Source organism: Cyprinodon tularosa, unplaced genomic scaffold, assembly GCF_016077235.1.
Source record: "Cyprinodon tularosa strain WSP-4 unplaced genomic scaffold, ASM1607723v1 ctg65, whole genome shotgun sequence".
Classification (NCBI taxonomy): domain Eukaryota; kingdom Metazoa; phylum Chordata; class Actinopteri; order Cyprinodontiformes; family Cyprinodontidae; genus Cyprinodon; species Cyprinodon tularosa.
This window is the reverse complement of record NW_024039396.1, coordinates 756,226-773,203: the sequence shown is the minus strand read 5'-3', so window position 1 is coordinate 773,203 and position 16,978 is coordinate 756,226. Positions and strand designations below refer to the sequence as shown.

At 35.8% G+C, this 16,978-nt stretch overlaps 1 protein-coding gene across 3 annotated transcripts in view; it reads left to right on the top strand.

The window, feature by feature from the left end:
- The first annotated feature begins 14,355 nt into the window (after nucleotides 1-14,355).
- Nucleotides 14,356-16,978, top strand: part of cntn1a (contactin 1a) — a 102,764-nt gene continuing 100,141 nt past the window's right edge. For 2 of the 3 annotated variants that reach the window (XM_038308919.1, XM_038308918.1), the window contains exon 1: nucleotides 14,357-14,487. The gene's annotated coding sequence lies outside the window, so the exon portion shown is untranslated. Of the gene's footprint in view, nucleotides 14,488-16,978 lie in introns of all 3 variants that reach the window. The other variant, XM_038308920.1, reaches the window with a different exon arrangement.

The following is a 16,978-nucleotide window of genomic DNA, read 5'->3' as shown; positions in this document are numbered from 1 at the left end:
GTTTTCTTTACGTCACAGAAACTGCTTATTTGGCAGTGAATGTAGAAACCAAATGTTTTGATTTCCTGTTTTTTCTATGGGGATTTGCTTTGCATTGGGTGTTTTCCGTTTATTGATCCATCTCCTCTTCACTGACGCCAATTAATGCTGGAAATCTTACAATTAGTGCAGTAAGTATGAACTACTTTAACTTTGGTTTCCAACTAAGATTTTTTTGCATTATTTATTTACTGGTAGCTCTTTTTTAAAACATGTACCATCAACATAATCAGCCTTTTTATGCATTTGATTTAATTCCACATCCTGAGACATCCATTACAGCTCCATAAACCTTTTAATTGATGCTGTTAAAGATGCTTATAGAAAGTTGAGGAAATCATACTATGTAAAAGTAAAGTTCTCATGGATGGCAGAACCCGAAGAACATTACCCAGGCATCACATTGCATTCGCAAGCTCATCCTTTCGGTACTGTCCATCCTAATGCCACGTGATCCCGAGAAGAAACGTATACGTTCCAATCTCTTGAATGTTGATGTAGCAGTGGTAGGGGTTTCCTGACAGGACAGCAGCTATTCAGCTCTATAAGCAACCCTTTGGTATGCACTGTAGATTTTCATCACATCCAGAAAATAAGCTGTGTTAGGGGAGTGGCAGCCTAATGGTTAGGGCATAGAGCTTGAAATCCTGAGCTTCTGAGTTTGAGTCCCACTCCCACAGACCCTAAACCCCACTCTGCTCCCAGGTGTTAGGTTTACAGCACAGCACAATGGCAGCCCACTGCACCCCAAAGGGATGGGTTGAATAAAGAGGTAAATTTCTCCAATGTGAGATCAATAAAGTTAAATTACAGGTGCTGGTCATAAAATTAGAATATCATGAAAAAGTAGATTGATTTCAGTAATTCCATTTAAAAAGTGAAACTTGTATATTATATTCATACATTACATACAAACTCATATATTTCAGATGTTTATTTTGTTTAATTTTGATGATTACAAATGACAACAAATGAAAATCTGAAATTCATCATATCAGAAAATTAGAATATTACTGAAGACCAATAAAAACAAAGGATTTATAGAAATGTTGGCCAACTGAAAAGTATGAACATGAAAAGTATGAGCATGTACAGCACTCAGTATTTAGTTGGGCCTCCTTTGGCCTGTATTACTGCAGCAATGCGGCGTGGCATGGAGTCGATCAGTCTGTGGCACTGCTCAGGTGTTATGATAGCCCAGGTTGCTCTAATAGTGGCTTTTAGCTCTTCTGAATTGTTGGGTCTGGTGTATTGCATCTTCTTCTTCACAATACCCCATAGATTTTCTATGGGGTTAAGGTCAGGAGAGTTTGCTGGCCAATTAAGAACAGGGATACCATGGTCCTTCAACCAGGTACTGGTAGCTTTGGCACTGTGTGCAGGTGCCAAGTCCTGTTGGAAAATGAAATCTGCATCTCCAAAAAGTTGGTCAGCTGCAGGAAGCATGAAGTGCTCTAAAACTTCCTGGTATGTGGCTGCGTTGACCCTGGACCTCAGAAAACACAATGGACCAACACCAGCAGATGACATGGCACCCCAAACCATCACTGACTGTGGAAACTTTACACTGGACTTCAAGCAACGTGGATGAAGTGCCTCTCTTCTTTTCCTCCAGACTCTGGGACCTTGATTTCCAAAGGAAATGCAAAATTTACTTTCATCAGAGAACATGACTTTGGACCACTCACCAGCAGTCCAGTCCTGTTTCTCTTTAGCCCAGGCAAGACGCTTCTGACGCTGTCTGTGGTTCAAGAGTGGCTTGACACAAGGAATGCGACAGCAGAAATCCATGTCTTTCATACGTCTGTGTGTGGTGGTTCTTGAAGCACTCACTCCAGCTGCAGTCCACTCTTTGTGAATCTCCCCCACATTTTTGAATGGGTTTTGTTTCACAATCCTCTCCAGGGTGCGGTTATCTCTCTTGCTTGTACACTTTTTTCGACCACATCTTTTCCTTCCCTTCGCCTCTCTATTAATGTGCTTGGACACTGAGCTCTGTGAACAGCCAGCCTCTTTAGCGATGACCTTTTGTGTCTTGCCCTCCTTGTGCAAGGTGTCGATGGTCGTCTTTTGGACAACTGTCAAGTCAGCAGTCTTCCCCATGATTGTGTAGCCTATAGAACTAGACTGAAAGACCATTTAAAGGCTTTTGCAGGTGGTTTGAGTTAATTAGCTGATTAGAGTGTGGCACCAGGGGCCATCAATTTTGAACCTTTTCACAATATTCTAATTTTCTGATATGATGAATTTGAGATTTTCATTTGTTGTCATTTGTAATCATCAAAATTAAACAAAATAAACATCTGAAATATATGAGTTTGTATGTAATGTATGAATATAATATACAAGTTTCACTTTTTAAATGGAATTACTGAAATCAATCTACTTTTTCATGATATTCTAATTTTATGACCAGCACCTGTATTATTAAGTTGCTTACTGACTCACACTACACAGTCCAGCCTTTCTCCATGTATTAACCCTTGGATGCCTATGATCCTGTTGGACGAAGACTAGAAAGAATCCAAAAGATTTGGTGTTTCAAAGATGGTCTTATTGGTTAGTTGACCATCTGTACTTTGTCAAACTCTTCTCTTGCCTGTTTTTCCAGCTTTTAAGTCATTAAAGTTATGGATGTCTTTCCATTGTGGACTACTACTGTTTATCTCCCAACTAACAGGTTCAGAGAAGAAAGATGTGTGTTATCCACTTCCCCTGTCAGTGATCATAACGTTACAGTATATTTGGTCAGTAAAGTAGCCGACTTTGAAGTCCCCGTATGACCCTGCTGTTTGCTTTTTCTGCTCCATGCTCAGTGTGGTGCACAACTACACAACATCATGTCCCCTTCCTATTAAAACTGGCTGTATTGTTAACACCTGAAGGCTGCTAAGATTCAACACTTTGTTTAACTCTGTGCTTTAATAAAGGGATAAATAAATAATAAATATGTGCACCTTATTTGAGCAGATGTTTCCTGAAAAAAAACAATGTACCATCTTCTCATTTTCATTTCTCTGTATGATACTATAGGAATGCAGATGTTCTCTGTAAACTAGTTTTAAATTAAATTACGTTTAGGGAGAACTGGGGGTTTATTTTAACAAGCCAGCATTTTGTTTGCTACTCTATTTAGATTTTTTTTTTATCTATTTTAATACGGCTGAATGAATTAAGCTTAGTGCATTAAAAAAAAATTTGCTTTTTTTAAACCTAAGCATTACGTCTTATCCTCCAAGAAAGTTTAGAAATGCCTTACAATGCACAATACTAAGACATCTTTATTTTAACTATCGATTTCCTGGACCCTAAGCAAGCCACCAACATAAACATAATACATCTCCAACTGTAAAAAAGCATTTAAAGCGTTTGTGAATATCAATGACTACATCAGCCTTAGTCTCCTCCATCTGAAGAGTCCCAACGAACGCCTTATGGAACATGACAGTTGGGCTCTATCTTTGCAGAGTTTGCTTGTGGCACTTCAACATCCATTAGAGTCATATTGTCAAAGTAATGTGCAGAGAGCAGGCTGCCATCTGTTGCACTGTCACACAGCAATGGTGTCAGACACCGTAAAGCTCTGCTGTATTAAAAAAATACCCTGTGGCAATGGAGTAAGATTTCTTTTTGCACTCATGTTTCGCTGATATCAAGGACTGGCTGAAGCAACATTTTTACACATAATGCCAAAATTATGTTTGCAACTTTTATCGTAACTTGGTGATTTTGTTTAGATTTTTCTTTTAAACGATACATAATTTAAAAAAAAATTCTTTAACATAAAAACTAAAAGTTTGAAAGTGTTTCCATTATATCCATATGTGCTCCCAGCCTGTATTTTTTATTTTTTTTTAACTTCAAGATTAAAATCCAGTATAAACGATAATCTTCCAAGTTTAGATAAAGAACTGCAGTCAGAACATTCAGGTTCTTATTAATTTACAATTTCATATATTAACGTATGAGTGCTGGTTTTCTTTTTACGTACAAAATGTTTTATCTCAAGCGTTTCACCTGCGAGAGCACAAGGTGTCTGAGTGAGAGGAGTGTTTGGGACAAGAAATACCATTCCCTTAATAAACCAAGTTCTTTCTCAAGGTTTATTCATAACATTTTACTGTTAAATTTCTGAAATTTGTTTTGATTAAATGTACTCAACTTTCACAACTTTTCCCAGACTTTAAGTTAGTGAGAAAAAAACATTGTCTAGCCAGAACAGAACAGAAGGTCAAGCTGTCAGGTCTGTTATGAATGTCTTGTTTTCTTTTTCTTTGCAATGGAAAATAAAGTGCCGACTGAGTAAAATCCATTGATCTCCTTATTTAACTGGATTGTATAGTTGAATACTTTTTTTCACACGACAAGAACCCAAATGTATATATCTAATATCTAGTTATTTTGCAAAGGCCTCAGAGGTTTGTCAGAGAACTCTACTGTTCAAACTGTGATATAAACAGTAGCAGACATGAATCTCATGTTCAAATGGGCAATTCCCAAATGTTGCTTTAACTGTAGGAAAAAGTTGATGTATCAGATCAGTTTTCACAGAAATAAAATGGCATTTTATGGATGTAATGCTATAAAAGAAATGTAAAATTTCTATTCAAGAAAACCTAACACTCCACACCACTCCAAACGGATAAGCTTAATAATTCTGATAAAATAATACAGAGTGCAGCACTTTTCAAAGGACTCTATTGCATTTCAAACTTGCTTCACAGGGACCAAAATTGTTTTTATTCTAAGGTGCCAAATTTAATTTATTATTAAGCCAATACTAAACATAAATGTTGAAAACCTGGATATTAAAGAAGGTTTTACACTGTCTGTAAAACAGGCTTTTGATCAAATTTGATTGCTGTTTCTATTAACTATGTTGACCTGGTTTAGTTTCGGGTAATAGCTTTGACAAGCATCTAACCAAGCATCTTCACTGCGGTACCTAACTGGGATTCCCTCATTCAACATTTTTTGTTCATGCCTTGGAGCTACAGGCTATGGCAGTAAGTGTGGAACCATCTTTGATGGGCATTTAAAATGTAATATTTCTGATGAAATTAAATCAGTATTCCAAAACACAAGAATAAATTTAGACAGTTTTTTTTATGTATTTGCGTGTAGAACAATAAAAGTAAGTTCTATATATTTTAAAATAAATCCCACAAAATGATCTATTTAGGAGAGAAAATAAAATCAGATAGTAGATCAATTATCAATAGTATTTTTCACCATCTTTTAAAATTAGTAAGAGAAACTTTAGACCAATGAAGGGAAAAGTTTATCTCTGTAACTGGACAGTATGACAAAATTATGCTACATTCTTTACAGATTTTTGTTTGATACCAAAATAAAAAAATTTCATCATTGGTGTATACATCTAGCAAAGCTCTGAGGAAGACTGCCTGAATTTCAAATAATTCCAATAAGAAGGGATAAAGTCTCTACATATATTATATATAGTGAGTAAGATGTGCAAACTGGTTTGGTCCTTCCCAGTTAAATGTGCAAATTATAAGTGTTAAATGCAGTCTTAGAGCAGCCGTAAAAGAAAAATTATACCCACAGAGGTTTGAGGTCATAATAATTAAGAAAAGATGATTATAAATAGTGCACTTTACATAAACCTTTATATATATATATATATATATATATATATATATATATATATATATATATATATATATATATATATATATATATATATATATATATATATATATATATATATATATATATATATTTGTCGTCTTTGTGAGAATGCTTTTTGCAATTTCATTTTCTTTTTAATTTACCCTCTTCATTTAGCGTTCACATCACCCTTCTGCACTTTGTGCATTCTCCTAATAGTTTCCCTTTTATATTTAGCCTTAGCGTAACCCTTCTGGTTGATAAGCACACTAAACACCAGGTAAAACCAATCACAGTTCCCACTCAGATGTAAACAGAAAGCCCCACTTGGATCACAACATGATGGTTACCACAATAACTACTGATGTACTGCTCCATCTGCCTGCTTTTTAACTCTGCGGAAACTCACAGACTTCTCCTACAGTAAATACCAGTTGGATTTCAATGGATTTTAAGAGAAGCTTGTCTTCTGAGTGCTTGAAAGAGGCCTCATAGGTTTTACATGATCTCCAGAAGTTTCCTTAAAGCATTTGCATCATTGTCACCTGCACCTTTAATGTTAAGCTAGCTTAAGTGATAAAGTGTGAAGACATTTAAAACAAAGACTGATGATCCAAGAACAATTCTGGTGAGAGCACAGTACCTCCTAGCCATCATGTTATTATCCAGGTGTGGCATTTTCAAATTTCTCTATTTAAAAATGGAATAATAAATATAATTTACTATTCCCTATTAATCATTCTAAAATGTGCATTTACAAAATGCTTCAAATTGGATTCCTAACTCTATCATTTAAATGTTATATCTTAAATGGCTGCATTTATTCTTCAGTGTCTCCCCTGGTCCTCCATACCTGCTAGGGTTGTTTTTAAAAAATAACTTCAGAAAAGATCTTTAGAAATTCAAAAATGTACTCAGCAACATTCAAAAAAAAAATTATTTTAACAGTACATAAGAAAATATCTTTAAGATGCAATTTATAAATGTTATAAAACAGTTCAATGATTTACAATTCCTGTCATATTCATCCCTTTTTCACTGTGTATTGAACTTCTCCAAACTCCAGAAATATTAGAGGACGGTAGTGTGCACTATTTCAGACATTACGGGAGTAGAAGAGCCATGTGATTACAAAACTGACTACAAAACTCTACCCAGAGAGGCATGCCTCTTCAGTAATGTCATTATTGTTCATATTTAGAAAAAATTAGTATGTGACATGCTTTTCTTGTACTTGTAAAGCTAACCTATCTTATCAAGGTAAAGACAGAAGTTTGGAAATTGTATTGAAATAACCAGTTTTTTTTTGCCAATTCCAGGAAACTTTATGTTAAAAATATTGAAACTGTAATAAAAAAGATCAAAATCTCAATTGTTTTTGTGACTGAGTGCTGTCAGAGAAAATCTTTTACAGCTTGACTAACAACATGTTCTGTTTAAGTGACTCCATCTCTTGACTTTACCGCCATCTAGTGAAAGATGACAACTGATCAATGTAATTAAAACAATGCAAGACAAGTAAAGAAAATTGGCTATTAACATTGTTATTATCAAATATTTTCTTAACAAAAAAAAAATACCATACAGACTACAGGTTAGTTCATACTCAGTAATATGCAATATACTGTACATATACGTACTGTGTTGATATAATAAGAAGAGAGTTTGATGGCCTTTGGATTTCTCTCTCTACAGGACATCATGTATTCTCAGTCACGTTGGGTTTTGTTGTTTATTTTCAAAGCAGCAGAATGCAATTTATCTGTCGGTTGTTGATCATTGCCACCCAACAAGCAGCTGCCCCATTACCCTTCTGAACTCCACCAACCCCCCTTTCCTGACTACCCTCCATCAACCACTTCCTCCACCTCCTCCATCCTCTCTCACTCATCTCTGAATTCATTCTGCGCTGACTGAACTTCTGCCACAGCATCCATTAACCACTCCCAACTCCTCCGTGTCCTGATCTTTGATTTACTGCCTGGTGGAAAGACCTGCTTCGAATTGATCTGCAGCTGCTTTTAAGCGTGCTACGCAGTAGAGGAAAATTATCATTACATGCCTGTTGTTGTGGTTTTCAATTTCCAAAGCAGTGCAGCAAAATAAATAAGTAAATAAATAAAATCCTATCCTATGCCTCTATTGTTCAGTAAAAAATAAAAGCTAGCTTTCCATTAAAATTTGAGTTAAAATACAAAAAGAATAATAATAAGCTAACTTGGGGTCCGACAATGTGCTGAGCTGCAGGGAATCTGTTCTTGAATGCAAGTTAATCCTTTGTGTCTCCTTATGCAAATCTGACCTATTCTGGTGCTCTGAAAGCTGCAGATGATAATTGTTTATGAATACTCAATGACTTTTCCATATGGTGGATGAATGGTTTTCACACACAAACCAGCTTTCACAAACGCCTAATGCCACAAACATGCTGATGTTTAGATTTAAAAACCAATTTGACACAATGCAAAGCTTCCAGTCCCTCACCCTTTGGAGTCTAAATCATAATGGTCCAAATAAAACTTTTCTCTCGCATCTTCCAAACACATCCTAGTAAGAAATACAATTTTATTTTTTTATTTTTTGGGGGAATCCCTCTGAGAAAGTTTGGACAAATGCCATCAGAGGCCGCCCCCTCTTGAGCCACATTTAGTTTTTTTTTTTAGAGCTTGATGTTCTGTCAATGTGGCATTTTGAAAAAGTAAACTTACTTCTTTATCACATGGAAGCTTGTTATGATTGGAGGCTAAAGACTCTTTTAAAAATCTGCTACCTAATCTGTCTGGTAGCAGTGCGAAATGTTCTGTAAAGGTAAAATAAGCTCTGCTATACAGTAACCTTTGAGAATTCACTGAAGATACAGTAACTTGTTATGGAGAGGCTGCTTGATTCCCCCCTCCAGACACAGCATTCAGCTGAGAGACCTGACTGAACGAGGATGCACAGAATGCAGCGTAATGATAAATGGAGGCTCCATATGAGAGATTCCAGATTAATTTATTAGAAAAGCAGGCAGCAAACATTTCTTAGCTTAGGTGCTAATTAGTAGGTCTTGCGAGGAACATATAAGTGCTATTTTATGAGGCCTGTACGGCTGCTTGTTTAACACAGTTACTCAGCCAATATTATACTGTAGCAGCAACTTGATGCCTTTTTTTCAATGGGGAAATAAAAGGGATTTTAAGAGACTCTCAACCAGACAGTTTTTGGAACTGAGACAGTTTATCTCCGTGTTGATCTCCTTGGATCAAATGCCAAACAAACTAAAGTTGATATGAAAAAGTTGGGAAAAATAGATAATTTGTAATGAGCATCAGATACGCATGCTTAGTGTGAGGGACTGCATTTGAGTCAATGAGTCGATGCAATCGACTGGTTTTCTTTAGATAGAAAACTTTGACGGTATGATCTGGTTGACCTGTAAAGTGCCTTGAGATGACTTGTGTTGTGGATTGGCGCTATATAAATAAACTGAATTGAATTGAATTTAGATGTGAGGATTAAAAATATCAAATTGATTTTATTTTTGAGAGAAACGGCAAACAGGTTCAGTGTGACAGAGGCAAAAGCAGCACTTTAACCAATTGCTACGACCAAAGCGCCTCTACTGGGTCTGACTGAACTATATAAATCATGAAACAAATAGGTTAGCAGTGGCGAGTCACTCCCAATGATCCTACTGTCAGCTAAACTGAGGCTACAATTCACATAGAGTCACTGGAAGCAGAATTGAAAGGCTGTCTGATATAATAGGTGTCGCTTTCAGTGGCAAAATTCTAATGGTTGGGTAAGAATTAGACAAAAACAACATGAGGGTACAGATCATTCAGTCTCATTGACTCAGGTTGGATGTTGAAGTTGTTACAGTGTGGGAGATATTTTCTTTGTACATTGCCATCTCTTGGAACCAAGAGAACATCTTTTTAATATTATCATTTAACATCCATATACTCTCAGAATAATACTACTTCAACTGGTTTCCTCTATATATGCTATTGTACATAACTGTAAAAACCCTTTTTATGGTAATATCCATCTGTATATTATATTCGGTACATATCCAGCTGTAAATTTAGTTCATAACACTGGTAAACTATATTTTTATATTCATTATATATAATGGTATTCATCTCTATACTCATTCAGTAAAAACCCATGTCCTGTGTTTATGGAACCAATATTTATCCTGCACTTGCTGCTATTGCACTTCTGGTTAGACCTAAACTGCATTTCGTTGCCTTGTACCTGTATCTGTGTAATGACAATAAAGTTGAATCTAATCTAATCTAATCTACATGACAGTTAGTTCACTGTATACCAAGGCCCTCTACAATCACAGCATCATAACAAATGTGATACGGTATGCATCAAAATGACATTTACCTCATGAATGTGCAGCCAATGTACGTACTGTGACTGTGACTGTGACGCTATCATGTCGTTATATATCTAAGGAACAGCAAGATGGAATTGATGCAAATAAAATTGAAAAGGAAATGTGAATTCAATGGGACTTTTGTAAGGTGCATCTATTAAAAATGATTGGATAGTGAGTATATATGCATGGCATAGCGCATGTTTGTGGTAGAAATGAAATTTATTAAGGGTTCACTTAGAAAATGCCACCCTTCATTAGCCAGAATATTGGGTTATCTTAGGATATATCCAAAGAGATTGCTGCTTTCTAAATATCCTTTAGACAAAAATGTAATTTGTTTCTATATATGCATAATTTTTAATGAAATGAGAAATTAAAGAATAGCTTCAATTTGTTTAAAAAAAGAAAGCACATCAACAAGATAGAACCCCGTGCAAATGTTAACAGGAAAGGCTGTTAGCAAAACATGTTTACATAAAGCTGAAGTGTAACTGAACCCAAATTGAAGCTTCAGCAAACATATAAACAACAAAAGCAGACATCTTTGAAAGCATAGATGAAAACTGGTATTATTGGGGGAGAATTCATTTCTTCTTAAGAGGTTATCAGATTTTCACCAGTATTTCCATTAACCCAAGTAGCCTGGTTCTTCTCAGGAGGTCAATATGCTCATATGATGGCTTTCTATACTCTCCTTGCAACCCCCCATTGCTACATGCGTTTGGGTTGATGGGTTGGGGGTGATACCTTTTTGCATGAGACCCTGTGAAGATTATTGAGGCTAAATCACATTTACTCTCCCTCCCTCCTTTCCACCCATGTCTCTGTGCCCCTCCTCCTTCTCCTGCTCCTCCTCTGCTGCCAGGCGGATACATGACAGCCACCTATTCTTTTCCTCAAACAGCAGGGTGTTTGCTGTTCCTCTAATCCACCCTGGAGACCGACCTTGTAACAATGTTTTTTTAACCAGCAGGATCCATCTCTATTTGCGCTGCCTAGTAGGAAGAGGAACAAAAGTGTTTGTCTCAACGTTGAATGCATCTCAGATAACCCACATTCAACACAATATCCTTTTGGGCCGCAAATTACAGCACTCTTTTGATGAATCTATGAATTTGATTGGTCTTACTGAGTTTCTTTGACCAGTTTTTGTCTTGTTCCCCCTTAGGGCTGAAGATTGAGTCTTTTTCCCCTCTGTGATAATAATGCTGCCTATCTTAGAGGAAGGAAAGTATTTTTTGACAAAAAGAAGACAAAACTCAGAAAAACATCACAAAAGGAAGAAAGCTTACATTTTCACCATAAAAAGGGCTGCAGCAGGATCACAAAGTCAGTTTATGAGTACATAGAAAGAACTTCTGCAATATATTTTCCCTAAAATTCACCCAATAAGGTTAAGTCCTTCAATTAATTCCACTCCGGCTCCATCTCAAAGACTCCTGAATTATTTATAGGGGCGGGCGTCTGGAGGAGCAGATTATTATTTGGCTGTTTGGTGTTTACATCCAAGATTTGAATCTAATCTCAAGGGATTGAGATGGTTCTATGTTTGGTTTGACTCATGTGCTCAGTGTTATAATTAGTAGAGGTGCCCTTTTGATATGTGTCAGATGAAAAGCAGGGACATGGTTAATAATGCAAACATATATCTCATCTATGTCCAAAATTAATGGATTAAGAAATATATATATATATATATATATATATATATATATATATATATATATATATATATATATATATATATATATATATATATATATATATATATATATATATATATATATATATATATATATAGTGGAGAAATTTACTAGTTACTCGAGAAAAAGGTGCATGGGGTTATATCCAATACATGCAGTCCATCCACATGACAGCTGAAGTTTCTTATTTAGCAGGATTATTATACCGAATTATTGCAAAGGGTATTAAATGGGTATTTATTTATATTTATATATATATATGGAGGGTGCTGTCCAAGCGTAGATTTTCTCTTGAGATTTTCTCTTATCTGAGTTTTAGCTATTTTGTAGCCATACAATAATTGTGGGAAATGTTTGTTTGCTAGTTCAAGCGATGTGGATATGAAAACATGCCGCACTTTTTTTTTTTAAGATTCTATTTTATTATTTTAACCTTTTACCTCTTTCCTTCCAAAGTACAACTATAGCCTAACACGTGAAATCCAAAGAAATATACTTTTTTTTTTAACACATGCAATGAAACGATGTATGCCGACATTTGAAATACTACAGCCATTGATTCATTACAATACAATGGAAATACATATTTACATAAAAATATTTCAGGTGTTTTTTAATGGTACATTAAAGACAAATACTTGCCTTTATAACTATGTGATATTCACACTTAGAACAGTGGTCTGGATTAAATAATCTGTTATTCAGCACAGGCCATGAGTACCAATGAAAAATTAGAAAATGTAAGAAGTAGAAGTCAAATAAGTGGCAGAAGGGGATAAATGTGGTAAGACTAGTTCTGTTTAATGCAGTAGTCAGTGTTTATGTTTATGTTAAACTAGGTATGTAAGACACTCAGTAATGATCTAGACTCACCACGCTGCTTTTTAGAATGCTCAAACTTTCTGCTGTTTAAATAATAAAATCCAACTCAGGTTTAAGTATTTATAGCCATTTATAGGAAATGAAGGTTGCTGATAGCTCTAAAGTGTATGCTTTTCCTCTAGGGAAAGCAAACTAGAATATTACTTTATTATACGTTTTACAAATTCAATTGAAATATATACTGAGCTTTGAAAAAAGAAAATGCCTTGCAAGACATCCACATCTAAGTGAAGTTCAATGATTTTGAGTTGGAATCATGGACATTATGTATTTTATAGGGATTTGAAGAGACAAATCTACATAGTAACAGATAACTTTTCATGTCTGTTTGTTCTCTTTTTTTTATTTAAATGAAAATCTAAAAAGGTGTACTGAGCAGACATATGTATGTAGTCCCATTTACTAGATACCTCTAAATAAACTCCAGCACAAGCAGTTACTTTGAGAAGTTACTTAATTTTCATTTATGTGTGAGTTTCTGTTGAGATGAATACAATTCTTCTAACCAGGCTTCAAATGTTCTGTTGTTAGAGAACTTTGGCGATTAAATAGCCTCATTAAGACAGAAGAATGCTGCAGACAGACCAAGGAGGACGTTATTGTGAGAGTCAAAGCCGGGTCAGCTTGATAATCAATATGCTAAGCTCTGAATATCTCACAGAGAAATGTTCAACAAGTATCTAATTAAAAAGAATGGTCCAACAAATCTATCAACACATGGCTATTCAACTAAGTTGACGAGACAGTGAGACAATTATCAACATAAAATGCCAAGAGGATCTCTGACAGAACCAGGATAAAATCACCAGTTATAAACTCCTTTTGGTTTTCATGGGAGGGTGGCTAGGAGAACGTGACTATTGAAAGAGTCTTTAAAAACTGCTGGTAAAGTCTACTTCAAGTCATGAAAGGATAAAACATCTGCAAATCAGACCAAAGCTGCAAAACTCTGCATGAAATTAGAAATTAGCTGAACCTAGTGTGGAAACCACTGCCACACAGAAACACAGTGGTGGCAGCATCATGCTCTGGGTCAGTCTCAGCCATTGGTAAGGAAGGCTGATCAGAGTTGATGGAAAGATAATTTTGAAAAAATAAATAATAATTAACAACGATCCTAGATTAAAACCTGCTAGATGCTGCAAAAGATCTGAGTGTAGTTTGTTGGTTTACCTTGCTCAGATACAACAGACTTAAAAAATGCTTTTAAAGCATTAGTTATTATGAAATAACTTATTTAAATCCATTTGAGAAATTGTGACATGAAATTAGACAAACAAATTTATAGAAACACTGTTTAACCTATCGAAGCTTGAACCGTGGAGAAGAATAGGTAGGAATTTTACTTTCTATAGATACATCTCAAAAGACCTGAAACTCTGTTTACAGCTAAGAGGGTTTATCAAAGTAACAGCATGGAGAGGCTTAATGAGCAGGTGTCTATTTTCTGCAGGAGAATGGAGAAATGGAAGCGGAAAGCATGAAGTCACAAAGAAAAAAACAGGGAAAGAAGATTTTTTTTTTTTTTTCCACTGGAAATAAAACAAAAAACATGACTTGTATTTTTTTTTAAACAGCATCAAGGGCAGAAGCAGAACAGAACTGAATGTGAACTTAAATTCCTGCCAATATGAAAAAATTCAACCCTAAGTGGCACAGCTGATCCCAGCGTGGGGGCCACATGGAAATGGCACAAGCGGTTTTAGCGCCCCCTAGACCATCAAGCACAGCCCCTCCATCCATTCCGACCCACTGAGCCTGGACCAGCCTCTATCCCTGCTCCTTCTCAGCACCCAGAGATGCGATGCTGAGCAGGTGAGAGCATCCTGAAGGACACGCAGACGGACGCAGGAAAAGGTAAGAACCAGCGGCACCTTCAGCAGATCTGGGTCAGATTATAATCTAAATAATCAGAGATTATTCTGAGGGAAGCTAGGCGCTTTAATTTGAAAGCTGGGAGATGATGTTTACTTCAGGCTGAGTGGTAAGGAGCTTCATGCAACCCTTCTGCAATGCAGATTATTGAAGGATTTGGACAGAAAAAGAAATAAGATTTCTGATGTTTTCTTCGTGGCAGAGTGATGCGTTTGCTGCGTTATAATGCTGTACGTGCGCCTCCTGCAAGGAATCGGATTCTTGCTTGGACACGTTTCCTCTGCCCGTTTGCGATTCAAAGTCATATTCTGTGAATCTTTATTTTAGCAATAATCAAATACTAAAGAATAAGCCAGAGGCCATCGCCTCACAGCGGCGCAAATGCCGATGATGAATCCAAGCCTCCCAGCCCGGAGATCAGGACCGCTGCAGAGACACGAGGAGGAATTAAAACGCGTCTCTTCTGATTAAGACATGCAAGGTTCGGCTCTATGATGTTTCCTTACAGACTGAGCGATCATTTCTACGAAGTCTCCAATTTGCAGAGGTTTTCAGTCATGATGTGAGTCTGATGGGCGCGTCCTGACTCACGGCTTCAGTGGGAAGGATCTGCTCCTGCTGGCTGTTGGTCAACTCTGGACACTTTAAGACGCGGATTCATCTTCACTATACTTTTATATCTTATAAGTTCTGTATTATAATATGTTTGCTGGCTCAGGTTTCAGGATGGATGTTTGCCCAGTTAAAGTAACATTACAGCATAACATTAATTGCTATTTACAATTAATTAACATGATGCATTAGTACTTTACTAATCACATTGCACTTGACATTGAGTTGGGTCTTGCAATATCTCTTTCCTTTAGTTTTACATCACCTGCTATGTCTTTATGATCGCTTTTGAATTCTTTTTGTATCTCTGCTTCTCTCTCCTTGAACCCCAGTCGGCCTCGACAGATGGCCGCTCACACTGAGCCTGGTTCAGCTGAAGGTTTCTTCCTTTTAAAAGGGAGTTTTTCCTCTCCACTGTCGCTACAAGCATGCTTAGTGTGAGGGAATGCTGAAGAGTCAATGCAATCAACTGTTTTTCCTTAGATTGAAAAATTTGAAACAGTTTTACTGTATAATCTGGTTTAACTGTAAAGTGCCTTGAGATGACTTGTGTTATGAATTGGCGCTATAGAATTAAACTGAATTTAATTTAATTCAAATGAAGTTAAAGTAAATTGACAATTCTCCACTTTTCTTCTACCAAGGGTTTTCCTTCTACTAAACTTTCCATAAATATGCTTAGATACAGCTGTTTGCAATATCCAGCCACTTTACTATCATTCTTTTATGATTAATTAAACTAGGGCTGAAACAATTAATCAGATTCATTGTGATTAACAGATTATCGGAATAATCTTCAACTAATTTAGTAATCGATTAATTTTTAACTGGAGTATTGAGATTCTAAAATGTACATTTAGCCAACAGAGCAATAGTTATTGTACCAAAATTGTTTAATAATAAATATATATTCTATCTTTAAGATAAAACATTTTTCCATCTGTCAATATGCTCTATCCAGAATTCCTCAAGTGGAAAAGTTTTAGTTTCACGTGGTTTAATTCTGTAAAAAATTTTCTTTAAGGAACTTATGGCTATCCAATCATTAATCGAATAATAATCAAATAATAATCAACAGATTAACTGTTTGGCAAAATAATTGTTAGTTGCAGCCCTAGTTACAACCCTTATGAAACGTGTTTATGACAGATTCCAATCTGGCAGTGCTGTCCATGCTTGTATGGGCTGTAATGTAAACAGTTATAATCTTTAGGTTATAATGAAGCTATCTACACATATATAGATATGTTTCACTTTTTAACTGCATTACTTAAATAAGTCAGCTTATATATGATTTGTGAATACTTCAAAAAAGAAGAGCAACTGCTTTCAAAATGATCTTTTGCATTTAAAGCTATGTCACTGAAGTGCATCTCTGATTCTTTTTGTTCAATTTGCAAAAATGATTTTAAAATAAGATTACAGTGACATTTTCCTGATCTTTTTTGTTTGTAACACTTTCGAAAGGGCAGTCTATGCAAATTGAAGAGCATTATTTGCTTTCAGTTCTCTAATTTCTGCCCTTCAAAAATATTTCACATTCTATTCATATTTTTATATTCAGTTTTATGGTATTTGCATCTGCATATCACCTGGGAATTACAATAATGGATTTATCTGAAGCAACGAGAAGCTAACAAGCTCCATATAGATTCATTCTCACTTTTTGATGTAGATATGTTACTATAGCTTGCAGTTGCAGAAGCTGGATAACGATCATAAACACAAAAATCTCTGAAAATAAGATACATAAAAACACTGTACTCTTATTGAAACAACATATGTCTGACTGTTGAGTAAATGAATGGTGAGAGTAGGCTTTGTGCTTGTGTTGCAAGTACTGGTGAGGGTAAATTTCAGT